Genomic DNA, 16056 nt, shown 5'->3' on the forward strand with positions numbered 1-16056 from the left:
TGTGCACCTCAATTGGTTAGGCAATGTCAAGAATTATTGATGAAGCTGTAGGTACATTTGTCCTATCTTTCTTTAATTGAATAACTGGGAACGTAGTTGAGGTTCAAGAAGGTTGCAAGCTGGAGAAGCCAATACTAAGCCATGCATGTCCCAAGGAGGAAGAAATCTTCCTTAAACTTCCTTAATTATGCATGGTAAGTATCATGGTGTTAGGTTGCATCATTCATTACTTTCGATCAATTGAAATGGGTCTTTCTAAATGTACCCAGCAAATTTCTATGTAGACCTAGCAAATTTTTTATTTTCAGTAAAAAAATAGAATTTATAATTACACCCAGCAACTTTTCCGACAATACCCTTATTTTTAACTCACACCCAGCAAATCTCACGCTCAAAACTCACACCCAGCAATTTCACACCCAACAAAACCATGATTATCTGGGCATCAATGAGGGTCGCGCCAAGCTCGTTCCCCAATTGAGAGGAACTCGTGAAAAGCATCATTATAGAGGAAAGTTTCGGTGCCGAGTCGAGCAAAAGAAGCGCAGTCTCAAACTCAAGAATATCTCCATCTTGTACTGATATTCGGTGGTTGTTGGCCGAATATAGCAATCATGTTCGGTGGTTGTGTTCCGAATATTTTGCTAAATTTCGGCGGTTATCCGCCAAACTTTTCTACTTGGTTCGGTGGTTTCCGGCCGAATATTCTAATGACTTTCGGGTTTTCTTGACCGATTGAAGTGTGATAAACTGCAGTAATTTTTTTTTTTCGGTTCTATGATAAACAAAATACACAAACCTTATTTGACGCCTCCGAAATCATAATTGCAGTCACAACTTGGTCAATATCATGCGTATTAAACCCTTGAACCAATTATAAAGGAAGGAAAGTGAAATTTGGGTTTAAAGTTTTGCTCGAAGAAACAACGTGACAACGTCATCACAATGAAATGCTGGGTACAAATACAAAAAAGAGTTGTAAACTTCTTGGTTTCTTTTGTTGTTATTTTTATTTACCATGACTATTATTGTCATTTTGTATGAGGATATAAATGTCTTTTCATACAAAATTAAATTGCTGGGTCTATTTAGAAATTTGCTGGGTACATTTAGAAAGACCCATTGAAATTATTGGAAGAGATTCATTGTTGGGTGTCCGGAATAATTGGGAAAGTCTACACCCAAGAACCAAACGTGTTATCAATTGTTCATTCAAACATATTTGGTATAAATATTGGTTAAATTTTAGTCGAGTGTTATTATCATACGTAGGGAACTCATAATGTAAACTTATTCAGAAGGGATAATGATTATTTACACAATTTCTTTAAAAAAAAAAAGATTATTTGCACAATTTGAGCCTAAAAATTGTCCACTTACTCCACTAAGAGTTTTTTACTCTCATTTACCCAATTTAACATTTAATGATAGTTTTGCCCTATCAATTAAACTGAAACTGATCGATCTCTCTCATCTCAGACTCTCTCTCTCTCTCTCTCTCTCTCTCTCTCTCTCTCTCTCTCTCTCTCTCTCTCTCTCTCTCTCCGGTGTGCCGGCGGTGGCTGACGGTCAAAGGGACAGAGCTGTCACCGTCTCTCCCTCAACGCGGATCTACAGCCTGTCATCCTTTCCCTCTTCTCTCGGTTCGACGCCATCACCAAACGCACGCACCTGAAGCTCTCATCCCGCTGCGGTGGCGGAACCTCACGCACCTGAAGCTTAGCGTGTGCCACGAGTTGACTGACGTAGGCATGATGGCGTCCGCGAAGAACTGCAAGGTTTGAAGAAGCTCTCCTGTGGATCGTGCACCTTCGGAGCCAAGGGAATGAACGCCGTGTTGGAAAATTGCTCGGCGCTGGAAGAGTTATCGGTGAAGCGACTCCTTGGTTTTGGGCCGGACGGGTCTGCGGTGGAGCCCACTAGGCTGGGCATTTCTGCTTTGTCGCTCAAGACAATTTGCCTGAAAGAGCTTTACAATGGACAGTGTTTCGGGCAGAGTCACGTCTATGGTTGAAATCCATCTAGAAAAGCTTCAGGTTAGCGACGTTGCGCTGGCCGCAATCTCCAATTGCTTGGATCTGGAAATTTTACACCTGGCTTGGAAACGTTGGCAACGAATTGCCCCAATCTAGAGAGGTTGGCATTGTGCGGGAGCAATAATATGTTTATTGGTGGCAATAATATCATTATTGTGGGGTAATAAAATGTTTATTGGGGGCAATAATATGATTGTTAGGGGGCAAGAAAATATTTATTGGAGGTCAATAATATGATTATTGGAGGGCAATATAATGTTTATTGGGGGCAATAATATGATTATTGGGGGGCAAAAAAATGTTTATTGGGAGGCAATGATATGATTATTAGGCATTATTAGGGGGCAATAAAATCGGACGCCGGAATCCAGTCACCCGTCCGGTAATTCCAGTCACCGGTTGCCGGATTCCGGTTACCGGAGTCCCGCGAGGTTTCCGATGACTTCTCTCTCTAAGTGACAAAGAAGGAGAGGGCAAAATTGTCCTAAAAATAAATTAAAAAAATACTTAATTGGTTATTAGGGAAAAATATATATAAAATATTGTGTAAGTGGGCAATCTCTTAGAATGTTTAGGTAAGTGGGGTTAATTAACCCCAAAATTGTGTAAATGGTCATTATCCCTATTCAAAAGGCAAGCTATCACGGTGTTGGCCTAACTTAGAGTACAGAGTTAAAGCAAATTTCCAAATAGGGGACTCTAGACTTGTCTTAATTAGTGGTTTCTATTTATTTAATTTTTTTTTCTAGTGATGTATGTATGTATATATTATTGCATTATAAATGCATTAAATTATGGCGGTTGAGAGCGTATAGGGTCGATATGACTTCCTTGAGATTTGCTCCTTGATTTTTGATGTTTTCCATTCAATATCACTATCAAATTGTAGAGGTGAGTGAGCTTGACAAGTTTGATGAGGAGCTCCTGACTTGATTTTACCCCGAATTTACCTGATATTGTGATGAACACAAAGAAAACTTACAGAAAAATAAAGAACAAATAGAAAAAGAGGAGAGAGAGGAGAAAGAGAGCAGTCCCAAAATGGGTGCTCTCGGTTTGAGAGAGGAGGGAATCAATGGAATAAGATTTTTGGGTGATAAAAGGAAGAAAAGTGAAAAGAATGGAGGAAGGATGACCCTTGGATCACAAGATCTAAGGGTGAAGAGTGTATGGATGTTTTCAGTAGGTGAGAAAGTGAAAAATCTGGTTTGAAAAGGTTCTTAAGGCCAGCTCTAGCCCTGGGCTATGGGCCACTTTTAGCCCCTAAATCTAAGTGTTCTCTCTCCAATGGAAGGGCTATGCTAAACCAAAAATGATTTTGAGGGGTTAAGGCCATCTCTAGTAGGAGGAAGTTATATTTGGGTCAGGGCTATAATTTAGCCCCCAGAAATATTATTCTTTATTCATGAACAAGTGAACCATCTCTGGTAAGGCAGAACTAAATTTTAGCCTTTTCAAGTATTTTATGATTTTACATTATGTTTTTTAATTTTATGATATTATTTTATTTTAATAATATTTTAATTTAGACAAAAATTAATTTTTGAGACAAAAAATAAATTTTAAGGTGTATATTTGGATCAGTATCTATGTGGTATTATTGATAATATTTTCAGATAGAATGAGTGCCAAGTGCCTCTTCGGAAGCAAACCTGTAGATTCCCGATTAGATATAGTGTCGATGTGGCAAAACTGATCATTATAGAGTCTTATCAAATTTTTCAATAGGATTTTTGAATGTCACGTGTCGTGTTGTGATCAACTCTCTAGATTTTCGATTAGATTTTATGCATACATGACGGTTCTATCTTCAGCTTCAAACCTCAATAAAAAAGATGGTTTCAGATGCATATTTCATTATCTCCTCTATCTCCTCTCTAATTATTTGTTCATTTTATAACTTTTTGTTACATTTTGCAATGAATTCGAACTGGTTTTCTCAGCAGAATGAGAGGCGACGTGAAGACGACGAAGATGACGAAGAACATGAAGAATATGATGCGCAGAGGCGAAGAAATATAACACAAGTTATGGCAGAAGCAGCTAGCTGGTTGGCTACTAACCCACTTCAACAACAACCTCAATGGGATGGTTCTACTCTAGGCTGCGCTACCCATCATAGATCACATGAGGTAGCTAATTGTGATGCCCTGGAAATTTGTATTTATTTTTCGAGGATTTTCTGGAATTAATTTTATGTTTATTGGACGGTTTCGTGACTTGTGGACGGAGTGGAAGTGTTTCGGATGAATTTTTATTCGAAAAGTATGGTTTTAGGGGGGTTGCAAAGGTTGAATTTTTATACGTTGGGTTTCTCCGAAAACTTCCTTCATAAAAGTTGTAGAACGCGTCGATACGAGTTTGTGGCCATGTGGAACGCGAAAATCGGAGTTCGTATGAAGAAATTATGGCCATTGGAAAAAAGTTTCCATTTTGGTTAAATAGCAAAAAAATCCGAAAATATCAGAAAAGCCAGAAGTTTCCGAAAAGGGAAACTTTTTCTCTCTCTTCGGTCCCGACTCCGATTCGCCCCCTCACCTTCGCCGGCGTCGTTCTTCCTCCTCCGGCCACCTTTTGCTTCGATTCCAAAGGAAATCCTGCTCTCCTCAGTCCCCTCTACACGTCTGTGGTGGTGATTCGTCGTGGGAAGCACCGTGCATGACGCTACAAGGTCGAGAAGTCTCACGGTGGAGCTGCAGATCGCCCAGATTGGAGACCACGTTTCTGGCTACCATAGCCTGTGATTCTTGGGGGCTTTTAAAGCCCAGAGGACGTAGATACTCTCCACAAAACAGCTTGCAACGATTCAACCTGTGGAGGTCGAATTTTAAAGATTGTGATTCTAGGGTTCATCGAGTTTCAGAGATTGCGAGGTAAATTCCGGCCATATGACTTCGATTCAGACTTTGTGCTAGTTATGAATGTTTCAATTGGAGTTGAGATGAAGAACTTTGGTGTTGGAAGTTTTGCCAAATTTCGACTTTGGCCAGGTGGCGGTGCCGCCACTGTGGTGGTGTTTCCCGGCAGTTTCCGTCCACCTCAGGAACATTTTCTGTTCCTGATTTCGATCTACTCATCTATACGAGCATTTCGATATATAGTTTGTAATTTTTGGAAATCGTATGAGCAAGTTATGAATTTTCAAAGTTTAGGGTTTTTGGTTTGATCGATGTTCGATCCATGAGGATTCGGCCGTTCAATAGACTTGTAGTTTTGTTTTATCGATTGTAGAAGTGTTCCGAGGTAGTTCGATGGTCTCGGATGATGATCCGACTGTTGGATCGTTGTATAATTGTGTTTTGTGAATTGTATGATTTGTGTTGTATTGAATGTGACCTTGATGTGATTAGGTGATTGATGAAATTGTGTGAGCGGAGTATGGATGATTTTGTGCTTGTCTCGGGTTGTGTGAAGACGTAGCAGGATTTGGAGGTGAGTAAATCTCACGTGGTTCATTTACGAACTGCTTTAATTATTACTCGGAATTACTTGTTTAATTGTTAAATCATTTTCGAAACAAATTATTTGTTTTAAAGTATATGAACTTGATCGACAACGGTTCATGGGTAGGTTAAAACAATGTTTTGATATAAAATGATTTTCGAGAAGTATAATTTATAAAACTATAGTTGGTATTAGTAGTCATTCCTGCGTGAATGACTACGTATATATATATTTACGTGGAATATATATAATGGATGGTGTGACATTGGTGAAGTAATGATTGAGAGTTGATTGAATTGTTATTTCGAGCATTTCTCTTACGAGCATACAATTATCATGATGTGTTGATTATTGTGTAAAAGTGTGTTTTCATTGAGGAAGGTATTTGAGTCATGTGGGATTTGTTTTAAATGTTTTCTGATCTTCGGATCTGGTGTCACGGTGGTGACAGTTTCTGATCTTTGGATCTGGTGTCACGGTGGTGACAGTTTCTGATCTTCGGATCTGGTGTCACAGTGGTGACAGTTTTCTGATCTTCGGATCTGGTGTTTATTGGGAGTTGATGGGTGATCATCGACTATCGACTTTAGTTTGGAGTTGATGGGTGATGATTGACTTTAGTGTGAGTTGTTTGACTTCTTTATTGATTTTCCTTTTCCTTTTAATTGTTGAATTTTAAGCAATCTCCTGAACTAAGCTATATGCAGGGATTACTATAATTTCTATTGATTGATTTTAATGTAGTCTCCTGAACTAAAATTTATGCAGGGATTACCATGATTTCTATTTTTGAACTGTGTGCTTTTTGGGTGATCTCCTGAACTAATTCTCTATGCAGGGATTACTAATTTTTACCAAGTGTGATTGGATGTTTGGTTGTGTTTTGTGGAGTTAAATGTTGTTGCTTTAATTTATCTCACGAGTAGAGAAATTATAAGCATGAGTGACGTGAGTCATTTTAATTGAGTTTACTCATACGAGCTTGCTTACCGGGTTTGTTGTTTGCAATCCCGGTGCACTATTCTATGGTGTAGCGTTTATTCCTGCAGGTGAGGACCACCAAGGCTGAGTACCAGGGCGTGGAGTGCAGCAGTGTTAGGTTCATAACCTATTTTGTTAGCGTACTGCTGTTTTTGGTATGCTCCGTGTGAGCGTGTACATTTGTATATTAGTTCTCTCGAGTTTTGTATACACTTGTTGATGTGATATTCAACTTAAGTGATCGGGTCTTTATTGACGATTGTTATTGCTAAGGTTCATTTGAAAAAGTTTCTAAGTATTTTGGGCATTTGGTTAAGTTTTCGCGTTTCGGATTTGAATTTCTTTATTCAAAATTCGGGGCGTGACACTAATGAAAAATTGTTAAATGATTACTTCGTAGCTGACCCCGTTACCCTGCCGAAACTTTCAAACGATGTTACAGGATGAGGCATGAAGTGTTCCTCCGTATGTTAGAGCATGTCCAGACGACTGACCCATACTTTAGGTAGTCATAAGATTGTGCTGGGCATCCGGGATTCTCTCCTCACCAGAAATTGATGTGCGCACTCTGAATGCTAACCATTGCATGCTTGGCTGATTCCTTAGATGAATCCTTCTGTATACCAGAATTAACTACCATTGAGAATCTTAGTTAATTTTGTTGTACCATTGTCACAACTTATCACGAATGCTACATCTAGATATATATGCACCTACAAAGAGCCAAGAAATGAGGGTTTCCTAGAATGATAGGTTTCCTTGACTGCATGCATTGGCAGTGGTAGAATTATCCAGTGGGATGGCAGGGTAGCTTTAGCGGCCAAATGAAAAAGTCAACCATTGTTCTTGAAGCTGTGGCAGGTCTCGTCACCTGGATCTGGCATGCTTTTCCTTGGAATCTTGGGAGCTCAAAATGATCTCATTGTTCTCGGACGCTCCCCTTTGTTTGATGCTATCACAACAGGTCAGTCACCACTTAACTATTATGTCAACGGGACTCCTTATTTGTTAGATATACTACCTTGTTGATGGTATTTACCCAAAGTAGGTGACGCTGGTGCAATCTATCAAACAACCTGAGAATGAACAGGAGGAGTATTTTTCCATAAAAGGAGTACCACAATTATGTTGAAAGGGCATTTGGAATTCTACAAGCACGATTTACAATAGTTAGGCAACCTGCAAGAGGTTGGGATAATGATTCATTATCGACAATTATGTTGGCTTGCGTAATACTTCATAACATTATTGTGGAGGACGAGCGAGATGACTATTATAATGATGAGTCCGATGATGATGAACCAAACCCAAATAGGTCAAGGAGAGCACGAGAAAGAATATATGATGGCCTAAACTTACCTCTTAATCCAAGAACTGAGCAAATTACAATGGTCGAATACATGCCTTGTTACTGGAGGATACGCTCACATATTGGAAATAGTCATCTACAAAAAGATCTTGTCAAACATGTTTGTTCAAGAAGAGGACAAGGCTAGGGATATGACAATTACATTGTCATCCTAATAATTGACAATTCATTGTCATGTCATAGTGCTCGGGTCTTAGTTTTTTTAATTTTTTATTAATGTGTGACTTGTTTTTATTTGCTTTAACTTTTATTGTGTGGCTTGTTTGGTTTCAATTGTAATGAATAAAAGTTTACTTTAATTCTACTTTAATTTCACCATTTATTTCATAAATAAAATAGGGTTAAATACTGTTTACTCCCTGAACTTTTATCCAAAAAACACTTTAGTCCTTGTTCTTCTAATTTCACACGTTTACTCCTACTCTCAATTTTGGACCAATCGGTCTATTTCGTTACTCTCCGTCAAAAAGCTCCGTTGACTAGATGACGTGGCAATCCCTACCCATTAAAATGTCTATTATACCCTCAGTTCATTTTTTTTCTTTTTCTTAATTTTTTTAAATCTTTTTTTAAGTTATTCTTTCTCTTTTATATTTTTTTGGGTATGTTTATCTCCTCTCCTCCATCCTCGTCATTGCCACTGCCACCTCCACCACTATCACTACCCACGTTGCAGCCAAACGTTGCTGCGACACCCCTTCACCGCCAATATCACCCACGGCGGCGGACTTTGATTGAGTGCCACGCAATTCAGATAGCCATGGCTGGCTGGGACTTCTTGGCTTGTGCTCAGATCGGATCTGGAAAGACAGGGGAGTTTTACTTCGCAATTGGCAGCTTGAGGTCGGTGCCGTAGTCTTTGACCTTGCCAGTGAAGGAGAGGACAAGTTTGAATTTGGGGGCTAATCCAATTCAGTTTTGGATTTTGGGGTTGATCCTTGAATCGCAGATCACCGCCGCCTGCGCAGACGGCTCCGTCGAGATTTGGCTCGTCTCACCTGGTGTCGTCGGATGGCACTGTCAGCTGGTACTGTCAACAATTTTACTTGCTATTTTGCAATGATGATAGTGTTTGATACTTTGATTTTGATTTTGAATCAATTAGTGGATTGAAGGTTTGACAAGAGTGTTTCGTCCCTCATTTAGCGCCGGGCTGGCTCGAAAGGATTACCTTGTGGCCGGCTGTTCTCTTCTAGCCTCGATGACTCGGTTTTGCATTGGATTCAGTCAGGGTATCAATCTTTAATATGGTCATCGCACCCTGTGTTAATGATACAGAGAATGAGTTTTTGAATGATATTGGGGGTGATCCTGAAATTGATGCAGAGATGAAATCGAAATTGATGTAGAGTTGAATGATATAGAGAATGGGTTTTTGAATGATATTTTTTGGTGTTTGCAAGTGTTGCCAATTGAGGGAGGTCGAAGATGGAGATTAGAGAGACCTATGGGGATGGATTACTAGAGTTTATATATGGGTTTTGGTAGAAAGAGAGAAAAGTGGGGGGGGGGGGGGGGGTAAAGGAAGTGTGAGTGATAGTAGCAATGAAGGGGTATCGCAGCAACCTTTGGCTGCAATGTGGGTAGTGATGGTAGTGGAGGTGGCTGTGATGACCTGGATTTTTGGTAATTAATAATGGACCAGTTGTACGAATTATTGTTATTGTGCGTTATTCGTATGTTGTATGTGAAGTAGAGTTGTTTCAGACAATTATTTATTCGAAAGATGTGGATTTAGGGGGAGTTCAAGGTTGACTTTTTATACATTGAGAATCTCTAGAAACTTCCTTCATGTAAGTCGATACGAGTTCGTGGACATGCAGAACGTGAAAATCGGAGTTTGTATGAAAAAGTTATGACCATTGGAAAAAGTTTCCATTTTGGTATAAATAGGGAATTTCTGAAAATATCTTCATAATTCCATTTTCCGGAAGTTTTTCTCTCTCTCTCTCTTCTCTCTCGACTAATACCTTCAGTATCGAAGAAAGTCGACTGACTTGACCCGCTTTTCCAACGAGTTCCAGTTGTCTCCGGCGGTGAAACTTTCCAGATCAGCTCGCCTCCTTGCTCCGATAGTCCCTCTGGCATCCTCTAGCGGCGATTCTCGACTGTGGCGGTCCTAGAAGGCGGTGAAAATCTGTGTATTCGGACCCTATCGGTTCTCCTATCTCCGACGTCGACGAAGCTTCAAACCAGGCTTGGGGAGCTCGCGGCAGCCTCCTGGATCGATCTGTGGTGGTTGTTTGGATCGATTCACGTGAAACTTGGTTCAACTCGGATTGAACAGTAATTCACGGCTTGCGAGGCAGTTTTAGACCCTTTTCACTTTGATAAGCATGCTGAGAAGAAGATCTTTGATGTTGGGAGTTTTGTGAAATATTGAGTTTTGGCCGGCGGCGGTGCGCCACCACCTGTGGTGGCGTTCTGGTGGTGTTCCGGCCATGTAAGGGACTATTTCTGGTATTATATATCTTCTACTCGTCGATACGAGCATTTCGATATATAATACGCAATTTTTGTATTTGTATGAATTTGTTATGATTTTTACGGTTTCAGACCTTCCTATTTATTCGATCCGTAAGGATTTGAGCGTCCGATCGACTTGTGGTTTGGACATATCCATCGTGGAAGTATTTCGGGGACTTTGGGTGGTCTCGGATGTGGTTTTGCCTCGATTGGAGTCACTTTGGGGATTTTTGTTCAAAACAGGGGTTTCGAACTTAAATATCATTTGTGAATCGTTACTAAGTTGAAACCGTATGTGATTAGCTACTTGATGAAGCATTCTTGGACGGTTAAATTGTAGTTGGGCTGCTTTGTTCTGTGTTGAAGACGCAGCAGGAATTTTGAGGTGAGTAATCTCACAACGTTCATTTACGAACAGAGTTACCATTATTGTTTTGGCATTATTTGTTTAACTGCAAACTATAGTTGGTATTAGTAGATTCTTGAGCGAATGACTACGTATATATATATATTTATGTGAAATATATATATTCTTGTGAGTGATGCGTGATGGAATAATATGCAGGATTGTGTTCATATTATTGTTGAAGTCGACTTTTTAGGAAACAATATTGTGGAAAAATATGTTTTCTATTGTTTGAAAAGTATTCAGTTTGATGTTACATTTTTGAGTCAAACGTGACTTATTTTAAATGTATTGGTCCTTGTACCAAGAGCCACAGATGGTGAGCAGGGATGGGGAAAGCCGAAATTAGATTTTTGTAACATTTTTAGGTCGGGTGCGACTTACTTAACATTTGATTTTAAGACTAGACGGGGTCTGAAAATCATATGTCACAGATGGTGACAGGTCGCAGATGGTGACCAAGGCAGGAAATCGGTAATCACATCTTTGGTTGAACGAGTGGTTACGATTTCAGTTAGAGCTCTAGTCTGTTTGCCATTATAGCTTATGGGGGTAACGGTCGAGGTTGCTAGAGACTCTTAAGTATGTAGTTTAAAAGAGAGTTCCGAAAGTATTATTCTTTTATTGTCTAGATGAGACTTGATTTGCTTCTTGATGGTTAAGTTAGCAAATAGAACATTGTCATAACGGTGGCTTATGTTGTCCCTTCGGTGGAAAAGACATGAAATGTTAGAAGGAATCATGGTTGCATTGTTTCCTTAAGTTGATTTGTGGGAGTTGTTGATTGATGTTCATGAGTTACTCATACGAGCTTTCATAAGCTTACCGGGTTTGTTGTGTGGCAACCCGGTGCACTATTCAATGGTGTAGGGGTTAATCCTGTAGGTCAGGGTAATCGTGGCTGAAGCTGACGTAGCTTGTTGGCAGCAGAACTGGTAGGAAGCAAATTTTGTTGGCTTTGCTATTGTTTGACTTCCGCTATGTAGTAAGCTCTGATGAGCATTTACGTTTTATTTTGTGATGATAATTTAATTCGTAAGCTTATGTAATATATGACTCTGTGGAGCGGGTCAATATTGACATAGTGGGTTTCAGGGCATCAATATGTACTTGGGTTCAAGGGAAAGGTTTCTAGGTATTGTGGATTGATGGTTGAACCATCATGCATGTATAATTATGAGATTATATATCGATTTTTATTTGTGTTAAAAATCAGGGGCGTGACAGTTTGGTATCAGAGCGTAAGGTACATATTTGGTGATAATCAGTACTCCTCGAGTGATGGTCTGTCTGCAACGGATCCCCATCGTATACTCTTCGGTATTGATATAATCATTGGGTATGTAGGAAAGACTAGAATGTTGAGTCGTCAGAGTAGTGTCGGCTCAAGGGATGAAGTGTAGGAGCTAGATGTAGCTTCTTTGAGTTAAAGACTTTTGAGGAATGAGGACCTTTAGTTTTGACTCGAGATTGATGTAGGCGATGGAATTGTATCCTCTGACGTGGTGTTAGGGTTGATTGAGTCATAGCGTTGACTTATACTTATGTTTGATGATTTTACAAGTATTAACCAAGTGTGTTATGCTCCTTAGGTGATGGATTCACAAGGAGGCAGAGCTAGGGGTCGAGGTAGACCCAGAGGCAGGGGTAGAGCCCGAGGTAGGGGCAGGATTCCTCCTCCTATTGAAGAGATGTTAGAGAATGATGTCGAGGCATCGAATGTTGAGCTGCCTGTTCCACTTGTTGTGGAGGTTGTGAATGTTGTAGATCCCACTCGTTTGTCGAAGTTGGCAAAGGAGATTTCGAGGTTGGGAGGAGTCCCATTCCAGGGAGGTACGGATCACCTGTTGGCAGATCAATAGATTGAGAACATGAAGACCTACTTCGAGATGGTCGTCTGTGATGACATTGAGAAGAGAAAGATTGCCACATTTATGCTCCAAGGCGATGCACGGGTGTGGTGGAATGACACATAGCGAGTTATGGATGTGTCCACCATGACTTGGGACGGTTTTGTGGAACTGTTCAGGAATAAGTACTTTCCGCCTTCAGTGAGGGAGCAGTTGGAAAGGGAATTCATCTCGTTAGTCCAAGGGACTAAAAGTGTGAGGGAGTATGAGGCTGAGTTCTTAAGGTTGTATTGATTTGTGAGGCAGATGGATGCTGAGAGCTTAGCTATGAAGTTTCAGTGGGGACTGAATGCTTCGATCCGGTGTGATGTCACTGTTCTGGAACTGAAGACGGTGGAGCTCATTTTCGCTAAGGCTATGGCCATTGAGCAGGAGAACCTGACTTTCCAGGAACAGGAATCGGCTGAGAGAGATTTCCAAAGGAAGGGAAAGGCAACTGCGGGGAGTAGTAAGACATCTGGGAATTGAGGTGGATTCTGGAAGAGATGGATGACTAATTAGCAGGCGCCAGCTAGGGCTGCAGCTGCACCTAATAGGCAGGTGGCAAACCAGAAGTGTTTCAATTGCAATGAGATGGGCCATGTTGCTCAAGCTTGCACGAAACAGAAGAACTTAGCATGCTTTACATGTGGCCAGATGGGGCACTTCTCAAAGGATTGTACCTAGCAGGGTAGGGGACAAGGGAACCAGCAGAGGCAACTACCTCAGGGGCAGGCTAGGGTGTTTGGCCACAGTTATGAAAGATGTTTAGGATGATGAGATGATGATGTGGATGAAATTTGGTATCCAGATATGGTGGTTGACCGGCGGCGCGTGAGGCCCAAGCGTAGTCGCCTGTGGCGACGCGTGGGGGCTCGTCCGGCCTTTCTTGATGGGTTGTTTTGGTCTGTTGGGTAGTATATGTTGTTACGAATATATAGATAGGTGTTTGGTGGAAGTTGGAGGAGGTTTGGATATTAATCAGAATTTGCAAAAGTTTGAAAAGTTCGGATTTTGATTTGGGAAGATCCGACCGTTGGATCGATCCTATTTTCGATATGTTGATGTAATTGTTGATTGGATATAACGTATGAAGTTTGGGCTCGTTCCGTGTTGATTTTGATCATCCAATGATTTATTGGTTTTAGGGTATTGAATTTATTATCGTAAATTAAGTCTCGGTTCTTGAGAAATAATTATTTATTATATTGATTGTTCAGGACGACAGATATGCTAGTTTGAGGACGGGATAGTTGGACGGCCGTTGTATCCGCAAATCGTGAGTGGAAATTTATTTTAAATTAACTGTGCATGCAGTATATTATTTTTTTTTTTTCAGTTGAGATTTAATTTATGATTTGAATTATTGAGATTTTATGATTTTATGAGCTTAATTTTCTTGTGATTTATTTATGCTTTATGAATTACGAGGCTAGTGAATTTCCTTCCCGAGGGCTTTCAGTAGATTTTTGGGCTATTTATTAATGGATTATTGAGTTGGGGACTGATTTTCGGGAAGTGATTGATTAAGAAAATACTATCAGAATTATTAATTTTGATTATCGATTTATATGATGATATACGAATACGAATGATTTATCAAATATTATAGCACGATGGAATTATCGAGATTTCTTGAGTTTGGAGCTCCGCACTTATCAGCTTTGAAGTTATATTGAGATTTCTTTCCGAAAGCATTTACTGATTTACGGAGTATTTGATTTATGCTTTCGAGGATTTATTGAGATATTGAGCTTTGGCTTTGAGTTATCGAGATATTCTTAAGTTATGCTTTCAGTGAATTATTGATGATTTATTGAATTAATATCAAGTTTTTTTTCCGGAAGCAATTATTTGTAAGAGGTTGATTCTAGTTTATTGAGGAGGTAAATAAGTTAGCGCATGCATGCATTACCTGGTCGGCAGTCCCCTCCAGGTAAGTCTGGTTGGTAGTCCCCTCCAGACAATATTCTAGTCGGCAGTCCCCTCCGATGCGTCATCTGGTTGGCAGCCCCCTCCAGATGACATGAGGTAGTAAGTCGGCAGTTCCCTCTAACCATCACCTCCTCGTCCGATCGGTAGTCCCCTCTGATGCGTCACAGGTCGGAAGTCCCCTCCAGGAGGCATGAGATGACTAATAGGCAGTCCTCTATAGTCATTATCTATTTTGAGATATGAGTAATTTAACGAGATGTTTGAAATATCATTATGTATTTGAGGGATTTGAGATTTTAAAGAGATTTTGAGATGTTCTATTTTACGTGATTGAGATTTCAGTAAAGATGGTGATTAAGAGTGTTTTCAAGATTTTTACTGCATGCGAGGTTTTAGAGAATAACTTGGGAAAGCATTAAGTTTCACTTGTTCATTCGAAATTACTTATTTTTCGTCCACTCACTCTAATGGTTTTCAAATGCTTTTCCCCTGGGCCATTCGGTTTCAAATGCCTAGTTTGCAGGTCAGATTAGCTTGAGGTCGAGCGTACATGGGGTTGAGGCATAGCTGTCATAGTTTCCGCATTATAAAAATATCTGTCCTTTATCTTGTATTCTATTCTCTTATACACCTGGTGCATTAGATTTCTCTGATAACCCATGAGATTGATGTTTTTAAGTTCATAATTGTTTTGTGAAATGGGAGATGTTATGTTTTAGAGAGCAGGGTGGCTCCAGAAAAATAAGGTTGGATTATTATAGAAGTGTAAATGTCTTTCTACAAGTTTTGGGCAATCCACTTTTAGAGGAAGTTTCGCCAATTTTTTTGTAGAATTTCTTCTAAGGTGGGCCAGCAGGGCCACTTCTGATTTCAGGGTGGAATCCAGGGTGGTCCTGTCAGTAACGGTGTCGTTAATAGTTGCAAAAAAAAAAATCTTAATTGAGGAGGCCTTAGCGGCTTCCCCAAACCGATTTCAGAACCACCGAAAAGGCCAAATTTTGATATTGTTATCACGTGAAATTTATGGAGTCAAATTGTTATTTGAATTTTGATATTGTAATCACATGAAATTTATGGAGTGAAATTGTTATTTGACCAAACCCATCTAGTGAGAGAAACTCTGCCTTCTCTCTAGCAAACCCAACTTTCCAGCTTCCCCCCCCCCCCCCTCCTTGCCAGATCTAGATCACTTTGATCTGGATCTTTGGCTTGAAAGTCGGGGGAGATATTTTCCCTCTTCATGAGGCTTTTCCCTACCCTTCTCGTGGTAGCTCTCTGCTGCCCTGGCGGTGGCAAGTATGATCTCCCTTTTGCCTTTGCTTTTCTTTCCTTCCCAGATCCCCTCTTTCAACCCTTCCTAATCTTTCAATTTCAGCATACCCATCTCCACCATTTTCTTCAGCCTCCCCACCATCTCTCCTCCTTCTCATGTCTTTTCCATCATTTCTCTCTTCATTTTTTCTTTCCTACTATTTGACTCAAATCTCTGATTTTTCATGGTTAAGATGCACATCTTCCTCACGCATTGGA

This window comes from Rosa chinensis, chromosome 5 (genome assembly GCF_002994745.2).
Source record: "Rosa chinensis cultivar Old Blush chromosome 5, RchiOBHm-V2, whole genome shotgun sequence".
Classification (NCBI taxonomy): domain Eukaryota; kingdom Viridiplantae; phylum Streptophyta; class Magnoliopsida; order Rosales; family Rosaceae; genus Rosa; species Rosa chinensis.